The sequence below is a fragment of the Amblyraja radiata genome, chromosome 10, assembly GCF_010909765.2.
Source record: "Amblyraja radiata isolate CabotCenter1 chromosome 10, sAmbRad1.1.pri, whole genome shotgun sequence".
Taxonomy (NCBI): domain Eukaryota; kingdom Metazoa; phylum Chordata; class Chondrichthyes; order Rajiformes; family Rajidae; genus Amblyraja; species Amblyraja radiata.
Genome location: NC_045965.1, coordinates 56,550,968 through 56,572,093, shown reverse-complemented (window position 1 = coordinate 56,572,093; position 21,126 = coordinate 56,550,968). Strand labels below are relative to the sequence as shown.

The 21,126-nt window shown below is 44.2% G+C and overlaps 1 protein-coding gene across 1 annotated transcript in view; it reads left to right on the top strand.

Moving 5' to 3' along the window:
• Positions 1-21,126, top strand: part of LOC116977977 (very-long-chain enoyl-CoA reductase-like) — an 84,754-nt gene that overhangs the window by 1,089 nt on the left and 62,539 nt on the right. The gene's annotated exons all lie outside the window — the stretch shown is intronic.

Genomic DNA, 21,126 nt, shown 5'->3' with positions numbered 1-21,126 from the left:
CTTTTTGTGTCTACCTTGATACTAATGAAATCAGGTTGAAGCAGGGGTCTGCATCGTGGAGCCAGTGTTACTCGCGTTCATTCAAGAGGGGAGATGCCTAGGGAAGTAGGGAAATGCCAGAACAAACCAGGGCCAGCAATGATGGCATTGGTAAAAATCATTGATTTCGATCAATATACAGAGAGTCACTGCGTCTTTAGTCTGTCGAAGGGACTCTGGCGATCTTGGAGTTTGGGAGAATGAGACAGCGACCAGTTTGTAAATGTCAGCAAAACTTCCAGTATTGAAATACAGTTTTTTTTTAAACTCTCATCCCCAGTGTTTCAAGCTTTTTTTTTTACAGCGTGTAATGTTAATTCCATCTGAAGTCCTGCTTCTTTTGATATAGAAACACAGTGACATGTAAAGCACTTAAAAAATAGACACATTGCTCGTTGCCAGCTTGATGAAAGAATTCCTACCTCGCTCTCTCCATCAATTGTATCCCCCGTAATTATTCATGCCATTCCCCATCGATAGCTGGTGTTAGATCCACTCCCTCCATCATCCCAGGCAGTGGTCTCTATCACGAATGATGTTACAATGTGAAGGTGCTGCATAACACACATTTATTGCCGTTATTCAGCTCTGCCCTCACCTCTGCTCAGCTGCTTCTGAAATTTCATCCATCCATATGTCTGCAATCATCCAATCCAAAATACTCCTGGCTGCTTTTCCCCTACTGCCGGTAAACAGGTGTCATAGGGTCACGTAGTGATACAACGTGTAAACAGGCCCTTCGGCCCAACGTGCCCACACCGGCCAACATGTCCCAGCTACACTAGTCCCACAGGCCCGCGTTTGGCCCATATCACTCATAACCTGTCCTATCCATGTACCTATCTAATTGTTTCTTAAAAGTTGCGATAGTACCTGCCTCAATACCTCCTCTGGCAGCTTGTTCCATACACCCACCACTCTTTGTGTGATAACGTTATCCCTCAGATTCCTATTAAATCCTTTCCTCTTCACCTTAAACCTATGTCCTCTGGTTCTCGATTCCCCTACTCAGTGCATCTACCTGATCTACCCTTTTCATGATTTTATACACCTCGATAAGATTACCGCTCATCCCCCTGCGCTGCAAGGAATAGATTCTCAGCCTCCTAAACCACTCCCTATAGCTCAGACCCTCGCGACCTCATAAATCTCCTCTCTCCCCTTTCCAACGTGGTAACAACTTTCTCCTAGCATGGTGTCCAGAACCGAACACAATACTCTATATGCGGCCTCACCAAGGTCTTATATAACTGCAACATGACTTCCCAACTTCCATATTCATTCAACTGTTATTCAAATGTCTCTGCCCTTTAGCTAATACCATGTCTCATGAATCCACTAATGAAGTAGTTAAATAATTTGTAATTTGTAATTTTATCCTTCTCATCTTTACAATTTGCATGCAGCCTTTGGCCCCTCTGAGATACAAATACCTCTGCATGTCCGAGCCAATACATATTTTTAACAGAGCCACAAGAGACTGCAGGTGCTGGGAATCTTGAGCAAAATTCAAAGTGCTGGAGTGGCTCAGCGAATCAGGCAGCATCTCTGGAGAAAATGGATAGGCAATGTTTCGGGTTGAGACAGGACAAAGCCATGCAAGTGATAGGTGGATACAGTTGAGGGAGGGTTTGATTTGACTGATGGGCGACTCCAATGATAGAAATCTGAAATACAAGCAGAAAATGGTAGAAACACTCAGCAGACAACAGTGGGACAGTTAGTAGAGTTGCTGCCTCATAGTTCCAGTGGCCTGGGTTCGATCCTGACTTTGGGTGCTGTAGAATCATGAGGGGAGTTGGTGGGAATGTGAAGATGATAAAATGAGTTGGAGGAGCATTAGCATAAGTGGATGTTTGACGGTCTAGGTCGATTTATTTTGAGGAAGGACATATTTCTGTACAGTATCTCTCTATGACTTGATCACTCTTGTATCTGTGGAGAGAGAGAAATAATTAACTTTTGCGAGATTAATTCCCATGATGGCTGGGACTGCCATATGATGAAAGAATGGAGCGACCAGGCTTGTATTCACTGGAATCTAGAAGGATGAGAGGGTATCTTATAGAAACATATGAAATTATTAAGGGATTAGACACACTGTTGTCATTAGAAATGTTCCCGATGTTGGGGAGTCCAGAACCAGAGGCCACAGTTTAAGAATAAGGGGCAGGCCATTTAGAACTGAGATGAGAAAAAACCTTTTCACAGAGAGTTGTGAATTTGTGGAATTCTCTGCCTCAGAAGGCAGTGGAGGCCGATTCGCTGGATGCATTCAAAAGTGAGTTAGATGGGCTAGTGGAATCAAGGAGTATGGGGAGAAGGCAGGAACTGGGTACTGATTGTGGATGATCAGCCATGATCACATTGAATGGCAGTGCTGGCTCGAAGGGACGAATGGCCTACTCCTGCACCTATTGTCTATGTCTCTCTGTATCAATGTAAGTTATAGAGTATTCAAGTCAGTGGCCTAAGATATCAACTCTTTTTCTTTTTCCACAGATGCCAACTGTATTAGTTTGTTTTTTAAGTTTTTCAGTCACTGGAAGAGAATTAGGTCATTTGGCCCATCAAACCTATGCCATTGAATCATGGCTGATCTACCTTTCCATCTCAACCCCATTCTCCTGCCTTCTCCCCACAACCTTTGACACCCGTACTAATCAAGAACCTATCAATCTCCACTTTAAAATACGAGGAATTGCATAGATTAGGCATCTATTTAATTACATGTTTAAATATGTTGATGCCAGTGTGAAACCTTGTACAGGCAGCGTTCACAAGGGGTTTAATAAACAGATACGATGATGGATAATTGCGACATTTCTTGAATACTTATAGAACGAAAGGGGCAAGTAGTCATCCAGAGGTGGACAGTACTTCAGGGTGGCAACACAACTGGTCACAATGATTAGTTGAGTTTAGTTTATTATCACGTGTACCGAGGTACAGTAAAAAACCTAACCAGCCAGCGGAAAGACAATACATGATTACAATCGAGCCATTTGCAGTGTACATGATAAGGGAATAACATTTAGTGCCATGTAAAGCCAGTAAAGTCCGATCAAAGATAGTCCGAGGGTCCCCGATGAGGTAGATAGTAGTTCAGGACTGATCTCTCGTTGCAGTAGGTTGCTTCAGTGATCAGAATATTAATGTGTCCTCTGTACGTTCTGATAGCCTTGTGACAGCTTGTGTGTTGCCACTGGGAAATACTATTCACTTTTGATCTAAATCCTGTCGTTCCCTGGCATAACTGTGTTATTGTGTAGAAATGAACTGCAGATGGTATATACCGAAGATAGCCACAAAGAGCTGGATGGGTGATGTTTCAGGTCTGGACCCTGCTTCTGAGTTGTTATTCTGAGTTGTTCATCAGTTGTTCTTCAATTGTTATTCTAAGAATACCTGTTTTGTATAACGTGTGCTCAATTCATTATGTTAAGCGTTCATATCCACTGAACTTCGAGAACAAATATTGTAAATCAGAAAGTTATGTTCATGAAGAAGAATGAAATATGCCAGAAATTCCAGAATGGTGTGAATGCTGGACTCTTGAATATATCCGATGCTGAGTTAGGCAGATATTTTATCAGGAACGGAAACATGGATTGAGGGAGAGACTTGAGGAATTTTAGCTCAGCCCATGATCTCACTGAGTGGCAGAGCTAGTTCAAGGGGCTGAATGGACTACTCTTTGTCCGATTAATTATGAGTTTACGCTTATATAAAATAGATCTCTAAGTAACCCTGTAGGTTTCTGTAGGTAATCAAATTAGTTTTAGATTATGGCTGGGGTTAGCTTTGTAAGTGTGCCTGTGTCTCTTACTTATTTTCTTATTGTGATTGTAAGCAAATCTAAGGTGTGTTCCCACCATTTTCTGCTCTTAATTAAGTGCTCATTAGTTCATAAGTTATAGAAGAATTGGGCCATTCAATCCATCCAGGCTACTCCGCCATTTAATCATGGCTGGTCTATCTCTCCCTATCAGATTCATTTTCCTGCCTCCTCCCCATAACCCCTGACACCTGTATTAATCCAGAATGTCAATCTGCCTTCAAAATATCCACTGACTTGGCCTCCACCGCCGTCTGTGGCAATGAATTCCACAGATTCACCACCCGCTGACTAAAGAAATTCATCCTCATCTCTTTTCTAAAGGTACATCTTTTTATTCTGAGGCTATGGTCTCTGGTCCAAGACTCTCCCACTCAGGATTTGGGAATGTTTGTTGTAAAGGATGACAGTTTAGGTGACGAGTTTCATTGCAGCAGCATTGCAGGTACATAGACTCAGGAAAACTCTACATAATACATCAATTCAACATAAATTACACATCAAATTTTAAAAGAAAGAAGATTGCGCAAAAAACAAGACATTTAGTGCAAAAATATAATTAGATCAAAGAAACAAGTCCATGATAGTCCAGGAGATGGGCTATAGTGTTCCGTTGTCAGGATAGGATTACGGCTGTGTGGGTCGATTCAAGAACCTGGTAGTTTTAGGAAAGTAGCAGTTCCTGAAGTCGTCGGGTGTGATTTCAGGCTTCTTTGCCTCCTGGCTGATGGTAGCAGTGAGAAGAGGGGTATGGCTTGGATATTTGGGATCCATGATGATAGATGCCGCATTCATGAGACAGTGTGGGCAGCGACCATTGCCTCCGTCTCTCCTCGCCTCTCGCCCGGCTGCCAGCAGGCTGGGGCTGTCAACTCACCTTAATTCCAGGCCCAGTTCTGGACTGCGAGTCTGAAGTAGGGTCTCGGCCTGAAACATCACCTATCCATGTTCTCCAGCGATGCTGCCTGACTCGCTGAGTTACTCCAGCACTTTGTGTTTTAACCAGAAACTGCAATTGTTTGTTTCTGCTACCCCACTCGGTTTAGTTTAGTTTAGTTTAGTTTAGAGATAAAGTACGGAAACAGGCCCTTCGGCCCACGGAGTCCGCACTGACCAGCGATCCCCGCACACTAACACTATCCTAAACACTATGGGCAATTTTACATTTTATACCAAGCCAATTAACCTAACAACCTGTACGTCTATGGAGTGTGGGAGGAAACCGAAGATCTCTGAGAAAACACACGCAGGTCACGGGGACAACGTACAAACTCTGTATAGACAAGCACCTGTAGTCGGGATCGAACCTGGGTCTATGGTAGTGTTAAGCAGCAACTCCACCACTGCTCCACCGTGCTGCTGCTAATTCTTCTTGCGTATGGCGTGCACAGCCTAAAGTTGTAGGTCAACTTGTTCTATTTGATCTTTTGTTTGTGCACGTCAGGTTGATTGCATTAGTCGAAACAGGGTGGACCACGTGAAGGTTGCAATCTCCCACCCCCACCATGCTGCTGTGCCGACGTTATAATTGGCAATAATGGTCACCATTCCCCCTTATCGTCCATCGATGGACTAGCGTAAGAGGAAACAATGACAGTAAGAGCTTGCATTAAGATTTTAAGATAGATTTATCGCAGCTGAAACTATTCAACAAAAACAGTAGTACAGAAGACCAGTAAACTCAGAGACCCCTGAAGAAGGGTCTTGACCCGAAACGTCGCCAATTCCTTCTCGCCATAGATGCTGCCTCACCCGCTGAGTTTCTCCAGCATTTTGTGTCTACCAAACTCAGAGGTACTCTGCTACCTTCCCATCAATGCTTCAGAGAGTCAAGAGGGCTATTCCCACAGCTAGCACGTTATTTCCTGGAACAGAAACAAGACAAGCCGAAAGAATCTACTGACACAGCTTTCACAGCATTGAGTGGCAGCATGTTCCATGTGTCAATAGCCCGACATGATCTATAATAAGCAGGAGTACCAGTTCAGCAGTAACTAGTACTCAGTCAGCTCTGTTGCCTCAGCTCCATTCTACCAAGATCACTTTTTGTTTATAATCAAATTGTTTTCAATGCTTTAACATTTCTGCAAACGTTTTTGCTCACTCGCAGCCTTAGAGAGAAAGTTATTCTGCGTTATTCAAGTTTTTAAAAAGTCGATTTTTTCCTTATACTTCACCTTGGTAAGAAGAGCCAATTGAAACAAACTACAAAGTTGCCAATTTTGATACGTGTTGTCCCCTCTCCTGCACGTGGCAATGCATTAAGGTTCACTTTGAGTAAAGAGGAATGACATTTTACAGGATTGTTGTTGCTTCTACTTCCTACATTGGGAAGGCCGGGATTGAATATGTTACGTAACCTTCAAGCCTATTCTTCCGTTCAGTTTGAGAAACTGATTGGAACTTTCAAAACCATTCAACCATCTCGATGGGCATTTTTGCTCCAAATGTGGCCTTACCAAAGCCTTCTGCAGCTATAAAATGATTTATTTTAGCAGTGGTACGGACATTTCTGGTCAGGCATTGTTTGGCTACTCTTTCTGGTCCTTGAGGATGTGATGGTTAGTCACTTGGGCCATTGCAATTCTCTTGGTGAGATATTCAATGGCTGTTACGTAGAGAGTCTCAGGAGTTAGACCCAGCAGCAATGAAGTACCTATTCAGAATAATGTGTGACTGGGGGAGGGAGACCTGTGGATGGTGGAGTTTCAATCCTCTTGTTGCGACTGTCTTTCTTGGTGGTGGAGGTTATGGGTTTGTTGAATCGTGACTTTTGTAGATGGTGTACACGGTTGCCACCATGGTGGAGGGAATGAATGCTGGGGTGGAAGGGGATCCAGTCAGTTGGGCAGGAAGTCCAGCATGGTGTCAATAGTTGTCAAGACTGTTTTCTTCCAGGCAAATACAGAGTATTCCATTCGACTTCTGCTCCTGACTAGTGCCACGTTGAAGGCTTTAAAGTGTTTTTTTTCAATGTATCCATCCTCTGACTTGATCTAGCAGCTCTGGTATTTTAGTGGCTGTTATAGTTGTATTTCTGAGCATTCCAAAGATATTGATGGAGGAGGATTCAGCAAATGGTAATGTCACTGAATGTTGAGGGCAGGTTGAGACACAGGGAACTGTAATATTGCATGGAATACAAAGTGCTGGAGTAACTCAGCTGGTTAGTCAGCATCTCTGTAGGACATGGATGGGCGACGTTTCAGGTCAGGACCTTTCCTCGGACATCTTCGGTTGCCTATCCATGTTCTCCAGAGATGCTGCCTGACCTGCTGTGTTACTCCAGGACTTTGTCTTCTAGTCAAGGGTCAGTGCTTGGACTCTCTCTTATTGGAGATGGCAATTGCCTGGTCTGTTATGGCTTGAATGTTACCTGCTACTTACCAGCCTGTGATTGAGTATTGTCAAGGTGTTGCTATGTGTAGGGATGGGTTGCTTCATCCGGGAGTATTAAGGTATTCAACAGTACAAAATCAACAGTGAGCCTCTTTACTGATCTCATGAGGGAAGACAGGTCATTGACCAAGCAGCTGAAGATGGTTACACTTATAGCAGTGCTCTGATGAACTCTTGCAGTGATGTTCAGGAAGCTGGGCTGACTGACTTCCAATAGCCACATGCACGTTCTTTCATGTGAGGTATGACTGCAACCACTGGAATGTTTTCCCTTCGATGCCCATTGACTTGAATTGTACTAGGGCGCCCCAGTGGTACATTTGGTCAAATGATGCCTTAACTGAAGCATCCTCTCAACAACTGGAGTGCGGTCCTAAGCTATTATCTACATCAAGGAAACCTTTAATCGGACTTTACTGGACTTTATCTTGCACTAAACTTTACTTCCTTCATCATGTATGTATCTGTGGATGGCTCGATTGTAATCATGCATAGTCTTTCCGCTGATCAGTTAGCACGCAGCAAAAGCTTTTCACTGTACCTCAGTACACGTGACAATAAACTAAACTAAACCAACGTCTCTCTCATCTCACCTCTGGAGTTCAGCTCAGTGGTGCCTGTTTGGATGAAGGGTGCGATGAGGTCTGAAGGTTAAATCCATCGTGAGCGTGTGTGAAGGTGTTATTGTTCAGTAAGTGGCGCTTGATAGTAATGTCAACAGCAGCTACCATCACTTTGCAGATGATTGAGGGTTAACGTTGGGCAGTGATCAGACATATTGGACATGTTCTGCTATATGTGAGTGCAGCACACCTGGGCAATTTTCCACACCGTTGGGCAAGTGTCAGTATTGCAACTGTGCTGTATTGCTAAAAATAATTCAATATAGTAAACAGAGAGAAACCTAGAAACATAGAATCTAGGTGCAGAAGTAGGCCATTCAGCCCTTCCAGCTTTCCCCCCATATCCCTTGATTCCCTTAGCCCTATGAGCTAAATCTAACTCTCTCTTGAAGACATCCAGTGAATTGGCCTCCACTGCCTTCTGTGGCAGAGAATTCCACAGAATCACAACTCTCTGGGTAAATAAGTTTTTCCTCATCTCAGTCCTAAATGGCCTACTCCTTATTCTTAAACTGTGATCCCTTGTTCTGGACTCCCCCAACATCGGAAACATTTTTCCTGCATCTACCCTGTCCAATCCTCTAAGAATTTTATAGGCTTCTATAAGATTCCCTCTCATCCTCTAAATTCCAGCGAATACAAGCCCAATCGACCCATTCTTTCATCATACGTCAGTCCCGCCATACCAGGAATTAATCTGGTGAACCTACGCTGCACTCCCTCAATAGCAATAATGTCCTTCCTCAAATTAAGAGACCAAAATTGCACACAATACTCCAGGTGCGGTCTCACCAGGGCCCTGTACAACTGCAGTAGGACCTCCTTGCTCCTAAACACACTGATCTGTTTTGTAGTAAATGCCTACTATGTTCTGTGAGCTGAAGCAAAGCAAGAATTTCATTGTCCTATCAGGGACACATGACAATAAACTCACTTGAACTTGAACTTGAACTCCTCTCACAATGAAGACCAACATGTCATTGGCTTTCTTCACTGCCTGCTGTACCTGCATGCTTACTTTCAGTGACTGGTGTACAAGGACACCCAGGTCTCGTTGCACCTCCCCTTCTACTAATCTAACACCATTCAGATAATAATCTGCCTTCCTGTTCTTGCCACCAAAGTGGATAACTTCACATTTATCCACATTACACTGCCTCTGCCATGCTTCTGCCCACTCACCCAACCAATCCAAATCACCCTGCAGCCTCATATCATCCTCTTCGCAGCTCACACTGCCACCTAGCTTTGTGTTATCCGCAAACTTTAGAAATGTTACATTTAATTCCCTCGTCTAAATCGTTAATATATAGTGTAAACAACTGGGGTTCCAGCACTGAGCCTTGCGGCACCCCACTAGTCACTGCCTTCCATTCTGGAAAGGACCCGTTAATTCCTACTCTTTGCTTCCTGTCTGCCAACCAGTTCTCTATCCATGTCAATACCCTACCCCCATTACCATGTGCTTTAATTTTCCCCACTGGTGAAAGAGATTAGACTGAGCGGGCATTATCTTGAACTGAGAGTGGGACTGTACAGTGATGAGGACAGAAGATTGTCTTTCTGTTGACTGGTTAGCACACAACATAAGCTTTTCGCTGCACCTTGCTACACGTGACAATAAACAATAAATTGAAGTGAAATCGGAAAATCTGAAAGCACCTCTGGGTCCATGTGGGGATTTGGAAAGCTCATCTCCAAAAGACCGGGAATCTGATGAAAATGTAAGCACTGAAAGTGATAGATTTCCATTAGCCTGGTGTAGTAAGGGTGGTGCAACTAAGGCTAGTTAATGGGATCGAGAAATAGATCAACTCTGATCTAGCTGACTGGTGGAATTATATTAAGGGACTGAATGGTCTAATGCCATACTTCTTTGATACCCTTACTTAAGATCAGCATCAATCTTAAACACTTTAATTGTCCCTGTATCCTCTGTAAGTACTGAGTTCTACTACTTATTTATTGCCTTCCACTTAACTCTCTGAGGAGATGAATTTCGCCTTCCATCACGGTGAGGAATGTGTAGGAGCCACTGTGGTGGATGTTTATGTTAAAATGTGTTTTTTGAGTCTGTTGCTTTAAAAAAAAATTGTATGACTAACCTGGCCAGTGAAATTTCACTGTATGTGACAATAAATGAACCTTATGTGATAGTGAAACTTTTTACATTTTAGACATTAATAATCAACGTATCTAGGTTTAGATTTATTGTATTAGTATTAGTTTTACAGTTAGTATAATTGTATTTAGTATTATTGTCACCTGTACCTACGTACAGTGAAAACCTTTGTTTTTCATGCTATTGAAGATAATGCTACACATAAATACAATCGTCAAATTCAAGTATAACAGATAGAGCAGAGGAGAAGACACAGTGTGCAGAACATAGCTCTCAGCATTGAAGTGAAGATAGACAACAAATCGCTGGAGTAACTCAGCGGGACAGGCAGCATCTCTGGATAGAAGGAATGGGTGATGTTTCGCGTCGAGACCCTTCTTCAGACTGAGTCATTGGAGAGGGAGATACAGAGATAAGCAAGTGTAAGGTGTGTAAAAGACTAAGGAAAATGTAGAATAGATCATTGTTAGCTCGGAGAAGGCTAACAGATAAAGAAAGCAAACAGATAAAATGTAAACTTCATTGCAAAGAGGTCTGGAAAACTGGGCTGGTCCCCAGAATTGAAACAGTATCTCAATAAAGCAGCATATTGTTGGAAAACAGCCTTGAAGAAAGACTCCAATCAAGGACACTGATTCAAAGCAACATTATAAGTTTGGAGGAACTGATACATCAGAGGAGACCGGAATGGTCTTTCCCTGCTTCTATTTTCTTATATTCGGATTGTTACACTTTCCTGAATCCCTGTAACCCACCATCCCAAATCTACGGCCCACTGCTCTTGAAGGAGCAATCCCAAAATAGTCAACAGACCTACTGCTCTGAGCAAGTCTGACATTTTGCCAGTTCTGACATAGGATCTTTAATCTGATATGTTAACTCTTTCCACCGTTAGTTATTTCCAGCATTTTCAGTTTTTATCTTAGGTTCACAGAATATGCAGTTGTGTTTGGTTTTCAACATCTGTTGTTGTTTAGCAAAGTGTCCTCCACTGTAGAGAGACCAATGTCAATTTTCAGACACCTCATCACCCCATCCTCTGCCATTATCACTGTCTCCCGGACTGTCACTGACCTCTTCTCCTTGGGAGAGCAATAGCTTCCCATCACACTGTCTCCCAACTAACCTCGTCTACCTCCTCCCCGGGATCCACTAGCAGGACTGTCCAGATGGACCCATTATTCCAGCTTATACTTGTCCCACAGAACTAATTTCTTCTCGCCTTGTCTCTATTTGTTCCGCCCTTCTACAAACTCTTCCTATATATGCGTGACACTAACCCGAAACATCACCCATCCTTTTACTCCAGAGATACAGAGGAAGGGTCCCCACCCAAAATATCATAATCATAGTTTGTGGAATTCCCTGCCACAGAGGGCAGTGGAGGCCAAATCACTGGATGGATTTAAGAGAGATTTAGATAGAGCTCTAGGGGCTAGTGGAATCAAGGGATATGGGAAGAAGGCAGGCACGGGTTATTGATAGGGGACGATCAGCCATGATCACAATGAATGGCGGTGCTGGCTCGAGGGGCCGAATGGCCTCCTCCTGTACCTATTTTCTATGTTTCTATAATCATAATCATACTTTATTAGCCAAGTTTGTTTTGCAACTTACAAGGAATTTGAGTTGCCATACAATCACACCAATAAAAAGCAACAGAACACACAAAATACATTGTAACATGAACATCCACCACAGTGACTCCTCCGCATTCCTCACTGTGATGGAAGGCGAAAAGAAAGTCCAATCTCTCCCTTCTTTGTCCTCCAGCGGTCGGGGGCCTCTAACCTTCCGTTGACGGGACGATCTTACTCACCCATCCTTTTACTCCAGAGATACTGAAGAAGGGTCCCCACCCGAAACGTCATCCATCCGTTTTCTCCAGGGATGCTGTCCGACCCGCTGAGTTACTTCAGCACTTTGTGTCAATCTTTCGTATAAACCAGCATCTGCAGTTCTTTGTTTCTACATGGAACATCTGGTGTTTTCTCTCTTAATTACATTTTTCAGTGTCCATGTCCCAACCAACTTATTTTAACCATGGAGAGGTACAGCTTACTGTGGTGTGAGGCCTTCAGTACCACAGCTGGGAAGTTATCTAGTGCCATTGCCTCTGTTGCCTCCAATGCTCTCAGCACCTTTTGATATCACATAGTGTGAATCAAATTGATGGTTTCTGCTCTGGTGCAGATTTCAACAGATAGAACACAGTGCACCGGTAACGTTGCTGCCTTACAGCGCCAGAGACCCGGGTTCGTTCCTGACTACGGTTGCTGCCTGCGCGGAGTTTGTATGTTCTCCCTGTGATCTGCGTAGGTTTTCTCCTGGGGTCTCCGGTTTCATCCAACACTCCAAAGATGTACAGGTTTGTAGGTTAATTGGCTTGGTACAATTGTAAACTGTCCCTAGTGTGTGTAGGATAGCGTTAGTGTACGGGGGTGATCGCTGGTCAGCGCGGACGCGGTGGGCCGAAGGGCATGTTTCCACGCTGTATCACTAAACTAAACTAAACCAAACACCTATTTGGCACAACTCAAATTGCAAGCGGAACTCAGCGGGTCTGGCCGCAGCTATGGTAGGAATGTTCCCGTGCTGTTCGTTTGGAGTCAGAGAGTCATACAGCATGGAAATAGGCCATTCAGCCCAACTGGCCTATGTTACAGGGGTGGCACAGTGGTGTAGCGGTAAAGTTACTGTGCCAGAGGCCCTGGTTTGATCCTGACTAGGGGCGCTGTCTGTAAGGAGTTTGTACTTTCTCTGTGTCCACGTGGGTTTTCTCCGGGTGCTAAGATTTCCCCCCACATTCCAAAGGCATACAGGTATGTAGGCTAATTGGCTTCCGTAAAATTGTAGATTTTCCCTAGTGTGTGTGTGTGTGTTTAAAGGTATGGGGATCGCTGGTTGGTGTGGACTTGGTTGGCTGAAGGGCCTGTTTTCATGCTATATCTCTAAAGTCTACAGTCTAAAGTAAGATGACCCCTCTAAGTTAGTCCTACCTGCCTGCATTTGATCCATGTTCCTCTAAACCTTTGCTATCTATTTACAGTACCTGTCCAAATGCCTTTTAAATGAGTACCTGCCTCAAATACGTCCTCTGGACCTCCTCTGGCAGCTCATTCCGTATACCCACCATCCTATGTGTGAAAAAAAGTTACCCGTTAAGTTTCTCTTAAATCTTTCCATTCTCACCTTAAACCAATGTCCTGTCGTTAGAAACATAGAAAATAGGTGCAGGAGCAAGCCATTCGGCCCTTCGAGCCAGCACCGCCATTCAATATGATCATGGCTGATCATCCAAAATCAGTACCCTGTTCCCGTTTTTTTCCCCCATATCCCTTGATTCCGTTAGCCCTAAGAGCTAAATCTAACTCTCTCTTAAAAACATCCAGTCAATTGACCTCCACGGCCTTCTGTGTCAGATAATTCCACAGATTCTCAACTCTCTGGGTGAAAAAGTTTTTCCTCATCTCAGTCCTAAACGGCCTATCCCTTATTCTTAAAACGGTGGCCCCTGGTTCTGCACTCCCCGAACATCGGGAACATTTTTCCTGCCTCTAGCCTGTCCAATCCTGAAATATTTTACATGTTTCGATAAGATTCCTGAATCTTGGTTAGAATCTGTATCTTATAAGATTCTTGATTCCTCTACTCTGGGTGAAAATGATGATGCTCTATAATTGTTTCCCAACACTTTCCAGTTCTGATGAAAAGTAATTGACCTGAAACGTTGAGTCTCTCTCTCTCCCCCCCCCCCACTAATAAATCAATGCTGGAATCCTTCCAAGGAAAGTACATCATTCCTAAACTTTGGTGTCTGGGAGTGTAATCAGATGTGTTCTTTGGTATAACTGCAACATTACTTCACACTCATCGTAATCCAGATCAGCTTTACATTAGCCTTTTAATTTTTTTTAATATAACTATCATTTTAATAACCTTAAGTAGTTGGACTCCTGTTTCCACTGCCTCTATCTTTTCCCCAATTAAAGAGTATGCCCTTTTATCCTTTTCAACCCAAATGGATATTCTCACACTCAATTAGTTGAAAACCCATTTGTGAGAGCCTGATACATTCACTTAGTTTATTAACATTGCACTAGAAATTCTATCGGAAAGTGAACGATTTGTGTATTACACAGTAACAATTTTTCAAAAATCCAATTCAGTGTACTTTAGTTTTAGTTTCAGAGATACAGTGCGGAAACAGGCCCTTCGGTCCATCCAGTCCGCGCCAACGATCCTCGTATACTAGTACTATAGAAACAGAAAATAGGTGCAGGAGTAGGCCATTTGGCCCCTCGAGCCAGCACCGCCATTCAATATGATCATGGGTGATCATCCAAAATCAGTACCCCGTTCCTGCTTTCCCCCCATATCCCTTGATTCTGCTAGCCCAAAGAGCTAAATCTAACTCTCTCTTGAAAACGATTCTTGAAAACTATCATACACATCATGGACAATTTTACCATTTTTACTGAAGCCAATTAATGTAAACACCTGTACATCTTTGGAATGTGGGAGGATACCAGAGTACCCGGAGAAAACCCACGTAGGTCACTGGGAGAACGTACAAGCTTCATACAGACAGCACCAGTAGTCAGGATTGAACTTGGGTCTCCTGTGCTGTAAGGCAGCAACTCTCCTGCTGCACCACCGTGCTGCCCCTGTTAGTATACACACCCAGATTTTTGTTGCAGATCCTTTATGAACGTGACCTGTGTTCACATGTTGGGAATACACAGTGATGTTAAATTGCAGCTGTTAATCCTTTAGAGTCTTGGGGTTATACAGCACGGAAACAGGCCCTTCGGCCCAACTTGTCCATGCCGAACAAGATGCCTCATTTTAGCTAGTCCCATTTGCACACATTTGCCCCATAACCATCTAAACCTTTCCTATCCTTTAGACATGACCTGAACCAAATTATTATTTGTGGACAAAGCCCAAAGTACACCCTTGTAAAATGAAGTAGGCACATTTAGGCATTAATAATGGTGGGAACAATCAAAACCTGAAGGATTGGAAAAAAGTGAGTCATTGTCCAAATTTCTCAGTAATTTATCTTGCCAGCGGATTTGCGTGTAAGAGTGCAGGGAATTAGATTATCTGGATTATCGTGCACAGTTTTGGTTTCTTTATCCAAAATGGACACACTTGCTGCAGAGGGACTCCAGTGAAGAATTATCAGACCAGCTCCTGGGGTTGTGGATCTATCCTTTAAAGGAGAGATTGCGAAGGCTATGCCTCTATTCTCTAAAGTTTAGAACAATGAGAAGTAACCCCATTAAAATACAAAAATAAAACGGAAGGGGTTCGATGGGTAGATATGGGGAAGGTGTTTCCTCTGGATGAGGAGTTTAGAACTAGGATTCCTAGTCTCAAAATAAGGAGTACGTTTTTTTGGAACTGAAATGAGGAGAAATGCCTTCAAGGATTTGGTGTTGGTATTGGTTTATTATTGACACGTGTATTGACATTCAGCTAAACACTATTCAGGGAACGGGGGTTCCCCTCCTCCACCATAGATGAGGCTCGCACCAGGGTCTCTTCCATACCCCGCAACACTGCTCTCTCTCCCCATCCCCCCACTCGCAACAAGGGCAGAGTCCCCCTAGTCCTCACCTTTCACCCCACCAGCCGTCACATACAAAAAGTAATCCTCCGTCAGTTTCGCCACCTCCAACGTGACCCCACCACTCGCCACATCTTCCCATCTCCTCCCAAAGACCGCTCCCTCCATAACTCCCTTGTCAATTCTTCCCTTCCCTCTCGTACCACCCCCTCCCCGGGCACTTTCCCTTGCAACCGCAAGAGATGCAACATCTGTCCCTTTACCTCCCCCCTCGACTCCGTTCAAGGACCCAAGCAGTCGTTCCAGGTGCGACAGAGGTTTACCTGCATCTCCTCCAACCTCATCTATTGCATCCGCTGCTCTAGATGTCAGCAGATCTATATCGGTGAGACCAAGCGGAGGTTGGGCGATCGTTTCGCCGAACACCTACGCTCGGTCCGCAATAACCAAGCTGACCTCCCGGTGGCTCAGCACTTCATCTCCCCCTCCCACTCCATCTCCGACCTCCCTGTCCTGGGTCTTCTCCATGGCCAGAGCGAGCAGCACCGGAAATTGGAGGAACAGCACCTCATATTCCGCTTGGGGAGTCTGCATCCTGGGGGCATGAACATTGAATTCTCCCAATTTTGTTAGTCCTTGCTGTCTCCTCCCCTTCCTCAGTCCCCCTGCTGTCTCCTCCCATCCCCCAGCCTTCGGGCTCCTCCTCCTTTTTCCTTTCTTGTCCCCGCCCCTCCCACCCCCGATCAGTCTGAAGAAGGGTTTCGGCCCGAAACGTTGCCTATTTCCTTCGCTCCATAGATGCTGCTGCACCCGCTGAGTTTCTCCAGCTTTTTTGTGTACTTTGTTTTACATGCTATCCAGGTAGATCATATCATGCATGAGCACAACTGCAGATTTAAAAAAGTGCAAGGGCCATAATGATGTAGATTGGAAGATCAGGAATTAATTCCAAACATCTGTTCAATAGTCCATAGCAGTGGGGAAGATGTTCTTGAATCTGGTGGTACCTGTTTTTAAGCTTTTGTATCTATTGCTGACAAGAGAGGGGAGAGGTGGGAAAGACAGCGATGATTATAATGGCTACTTTTCCGAGGCAGCGTGAAGTGTAGATGGAGTTCTTACGGACATATCTTTGGAATTTTCTACACTGCAGGGCCCGAGGAGGCTCAGTTATTGGTTGCATTTAAAGGTCAATAGATCTCCAGTTGTTAGAGGAACATGGAACAGTACAGGAAAGTGATACTAGGGAAGAAACAATTAGACAGGTACATGGGCAGGTGGGACTAGTGTAGCTGGGACATGTTGGCTGGTGTGGGTAAGTTTGGCTGAAGGTCCTGTTTCCATGCTGTAAGACTCTATGACTCTAAGAAGATCAGTCATGATCTTGTGTGGTGAAGCAAGCCTGAGGGACAGAGAGACCTCTTCTTCCCATTGTATTTTTTTTAATTGCCCATTCTTTTTAAAATGGCTCTTAAAACTTATTTCTTTGACCAAAGCTTTTGGTGGTCAACTATCTGAGTAGCTCTTTTGCTTTGAAGCACCTTAAGACGTTGCAAGATGTTGACATCAGGACAGAAATGCAAATTGCTGTCTTCAGAATGTGTGCTTAAATGTGTTTTAAGATCATTTCTGACTGATCATTGATGCAACCTTGATGCTCCTGTCATTCAGTAAACATTGCCAAGTCCATTATTGGCTCTTTCTAGCTCACACTCACTCCATGCAGCTTCTTAATTTCCTTTTCCCCTTCACTCGTATCTAAATTAAATGTTTTGCAATGTAGTTCAGAACCAGAAATTAAGGCCTCAAATTTAAACTATCTAGTTTTGTCAGATTTTTGTTGAAACATTAAGGGTGGCACGGAGCGGTAGAGTTGCAGCGGCAGAGACCTGGGTTCGATCCTGACTACAGGTTCAGTCTGTACCGAGTTTGTACGTTCTCCCCGTGACCGCGTGGGTTTTTGCCGGGTGCTCCGGTTTCCTCCCACATTCAAAAGATGTGTGGGTTTGTAGGTTATTTGGCTTTGGTAAGATTGTAAATTGTCCCCAGTCTGTGGGATAGTACAAGTGTACAGGGATCGCTGGTCGGGGCGGACTCGGTGGGCACTGTATCTATAAACTAAACAAAAATTATAAATTTGACCCTGTCCAACCACATTTCACCACGATTCTCTCCAATTCTACACCACGAAGAACCAGGCATCCAGCCCAATACTGATGCCTCAACCAAAATTTAAAAACTGCAGATTCCGGAAATCTAAAATAAAGACAGAAGTTGTGGGAATATTCAGCAGGTCAGGCCAGGCCTGTGGGAAGAGAAATAGAGTCAGAACTGAGAACAATTTGGAACATTTGGTAACTAGCTTCTGTGCCTGAGACTTATTTTCATGGAATTTCACAGGTTCATAGAGTTATACAGCATAGAAACAGACACACCTAGGTGCCATAAAGTACTGGAGTAACTCATCAGGTCAGGCAGCATTTCTGGAGAACATGGATAGGTGACTTTTTGAGTCGAGTCTTGATCTGAAATGTCACCTATCCATGTTCTCCAGAGATGCTACCTGACACCCTAAGTTACTCCAGCACTTTGTGTCCTTTGTAAACCAACATCTGCAGTTCCTTGTTTCTACAGGTTCACGAGATTGATCCCTGGGATGGCGGGACTGTCATATGAGGAAAGATTGAAAAGACTAGGCTTGTATTCACTGGAGTTTAGAAGGATGAGTGGGGATCTTATAGAAACATATAAAATTATAAAAGGACTAGGCAAGCTAGATGCAGGAAAAATGTTCCCAATGTTGGGTGAGTCCAGAACCAGGGGCCACAGTCTTAGAATAAAGGGGAGTCATTGGATGGATTTAAGAGAGAGTTAGATAGAGCTCTAAGGGCTAGTGGAGTCAAGGGATATGGGGAGAAGGCAGGCACGGGTTATTGATAGGGGACGATCAGCCATGATCACAATGAATGGCGGTGCTGGCTCGACGGGCTGAATGGCCTCCTCCTGCACCTATTTTCTATGTTTCTCTGTTACAGACCAAGATGCCCATCTAGGCTAATCCCATTTTCCTGAGTTTGGACCGTATGTCTCTAAATCTTTCCCATCCACGCACCTGCCCCATTATATTTTATTACGTTACATTGTAATCGTAGCTGCCTCCACCATCTCCTCTGGCAGCTCGTTCCATGCACCCATTGCCCTCTGTCTGATAAACTTGCCCCCTCAAGTCCACTTTCAATCTTTCCCCTCTCACCTTAAGTCTACGCCTTCTACTTTTAGACACCTCCACCCTAAGAAAAGGATTGTGACTAAGTACCCTATCTACGGCCCTCATTATTTTATAAACCCCTGTAAAGGTCTCCCTTCAATTCTTTCACTCCAGGAAAACAGTCTCAGCCTATCAGGACTATCAGTCTCAGCCTGAGGAAGGACATTATTGCCATAGAGGGAGTGCAGAGAAGGTTCACCAGACTGATTCCTGGGATGTCAGGACTGTCTTATGAAGAAAGACTGGATATACTTGGTTTATACTCTCTAGAATTTAGGAGATTGAGAGGGGTTCTTATAGAAACTTACAAAATTCTTAAGGGGTTGGACAGGCTAGATGCAGGAAGATTGCTTCCGATGTTGGGGAAGTCCAGGACAAGGGGTCACAGCTTAAGGATAAGGGGGAAATCCTTTAAAACCGAGATGAGAAGAACTTTTTTCACACAGAGAGTGGTGAATCTCTGGAACTCCCTGCCACAGAGGGTAGTCGAGGCCAGTTCATTGGCTATATTTAAGAGGGAGTTAGATGTGGCCCTTGTGGCTAAGGGGATCAGAGGGTATGGAGAGAAGGCAGGTACGGGATACTGAGTTGGATGATCAGCCATGATCATATTGAATGGCGGTGCAGGCTCGAAGGGCCGAATGGCCTACTCCTGCATCTAATTTCTATGTTTCTATGTTTCTATCCAGTCTTTCCTCACGAGTCAAGCCAGGCTAAACTCCCGTGAACCTGTTCTGTACCTTTTCCAACTTAATCACATCCATCCGATCACATGGCGACCTGAACTGCACATAGTATTTCCAGCTACGGCTTAATTAAAGATTTGTATAACTGTAACCGATGTCCCTACTCCAATAATCAAAGCCTCAGCTGATGAAGGCAAGCATAGTGTCTTCTTCACTACTCTGTCTACATATGTTGACACTTTCATGGAACTATGTATTTGTACTGCAAGGCCTTGAAAGTTCAGCAGCACTGCACAGGGCCCTGGAACTCTCTGCCTGGGTCGTGGCCTGGTTTACCTCCCCACATGTACGTTTGAGTTATGTTCCAGAAGACATTTCCGTGCCCGTTTCCCCAATTGGTGTAGATTTTGTTGTAACCTCGCTGTCCACTCTACGCCCAGTTTTAGTGTTATCTGCAAACCTTTTAATCATGCCATCCATATTCCCTTCCGAATCATTAATGTGTCATATCTTCTTATCGAGTCCACACACAGGATTAGAAGTTGTTCAGCCGGAGCTGAACACACCTTTCGGCATCTGCATACAATGGTGTCTGTCTTGTGCTTCTTGTGCCTCTTGTGCGTGGTGGTGGAAAGATTGGTGGAAACAGGGCCGCGACGTGAACGCTCTTTCCTTGACCCAAATGTATCATATAATCATTATTGAACAATAAAGAGGCCAGCCCCGATCCCTGTGGCACATCACGGCTTACAGTTCTCCAATCTTAAATCTGTCCTCCACTACCACCCTCGGCTTTCCTACCAGCAAGCCAACTTTGTATCCAGTTTATGTACTCACCCATAATTCATTCATTGATCTGCTCTGGGCATTATCAGAAAGGTCAGCGTTCAGTTCCCATCCCTAATTATTCTTTAGCTGAGTGGCTTGTTAAGGCATTTCAGAGCACAATAAAGGATCGAAGAGAGAGCCCTGTTCTCACATAAGTCAGACTGTTCAAAGACAGTCAGGTCAAGCCAATAGTTCCATGGCCAGCATTATGGCTGTAAATATTGTTAATTCCAGAATTTAATTAGCTGAATTTAAATGTGTAAGAAAGAACTGCAGATGCTGGATTAAACTAAAGATAGACACAAAAAGCTAGAGTATGCCCCTGTCCCACTTAGGAAACCTGAACGGAAACCTCTGAAGACTTTGCGCCCCACCCAAGGTTTCCGTGCGGTTCCCGGAGGTTCCCGGAGGTTTTGTCAGTCTCCCTACCTGCTTCCACTACCTGCAACCTCCGGCAACCATCTGCAACCTCCGGGAACCGCACGGAAACCTTGGGTGGGGCGCAAAGTCTCCAGAGATTTCCGTTCCGGTTTCCTAAGTGGGACAGGGGCTTAACTCAGCGGGACAGGCAGCATTTCTGGAGAGAAGGAATGGGTGATGTTTCGGGTCGAGACCCTTCTTCAGTCTGAAGTTTGATGAAGGGTGTCGTCCCGAAACATCACCCATTCTTTCTCTCCAGCGATGCTCTCTGCCCCGCTGAGTTACTCCAGCTTTTTGTGTCTGTCTTCAACTGAATATAAATGTCCAA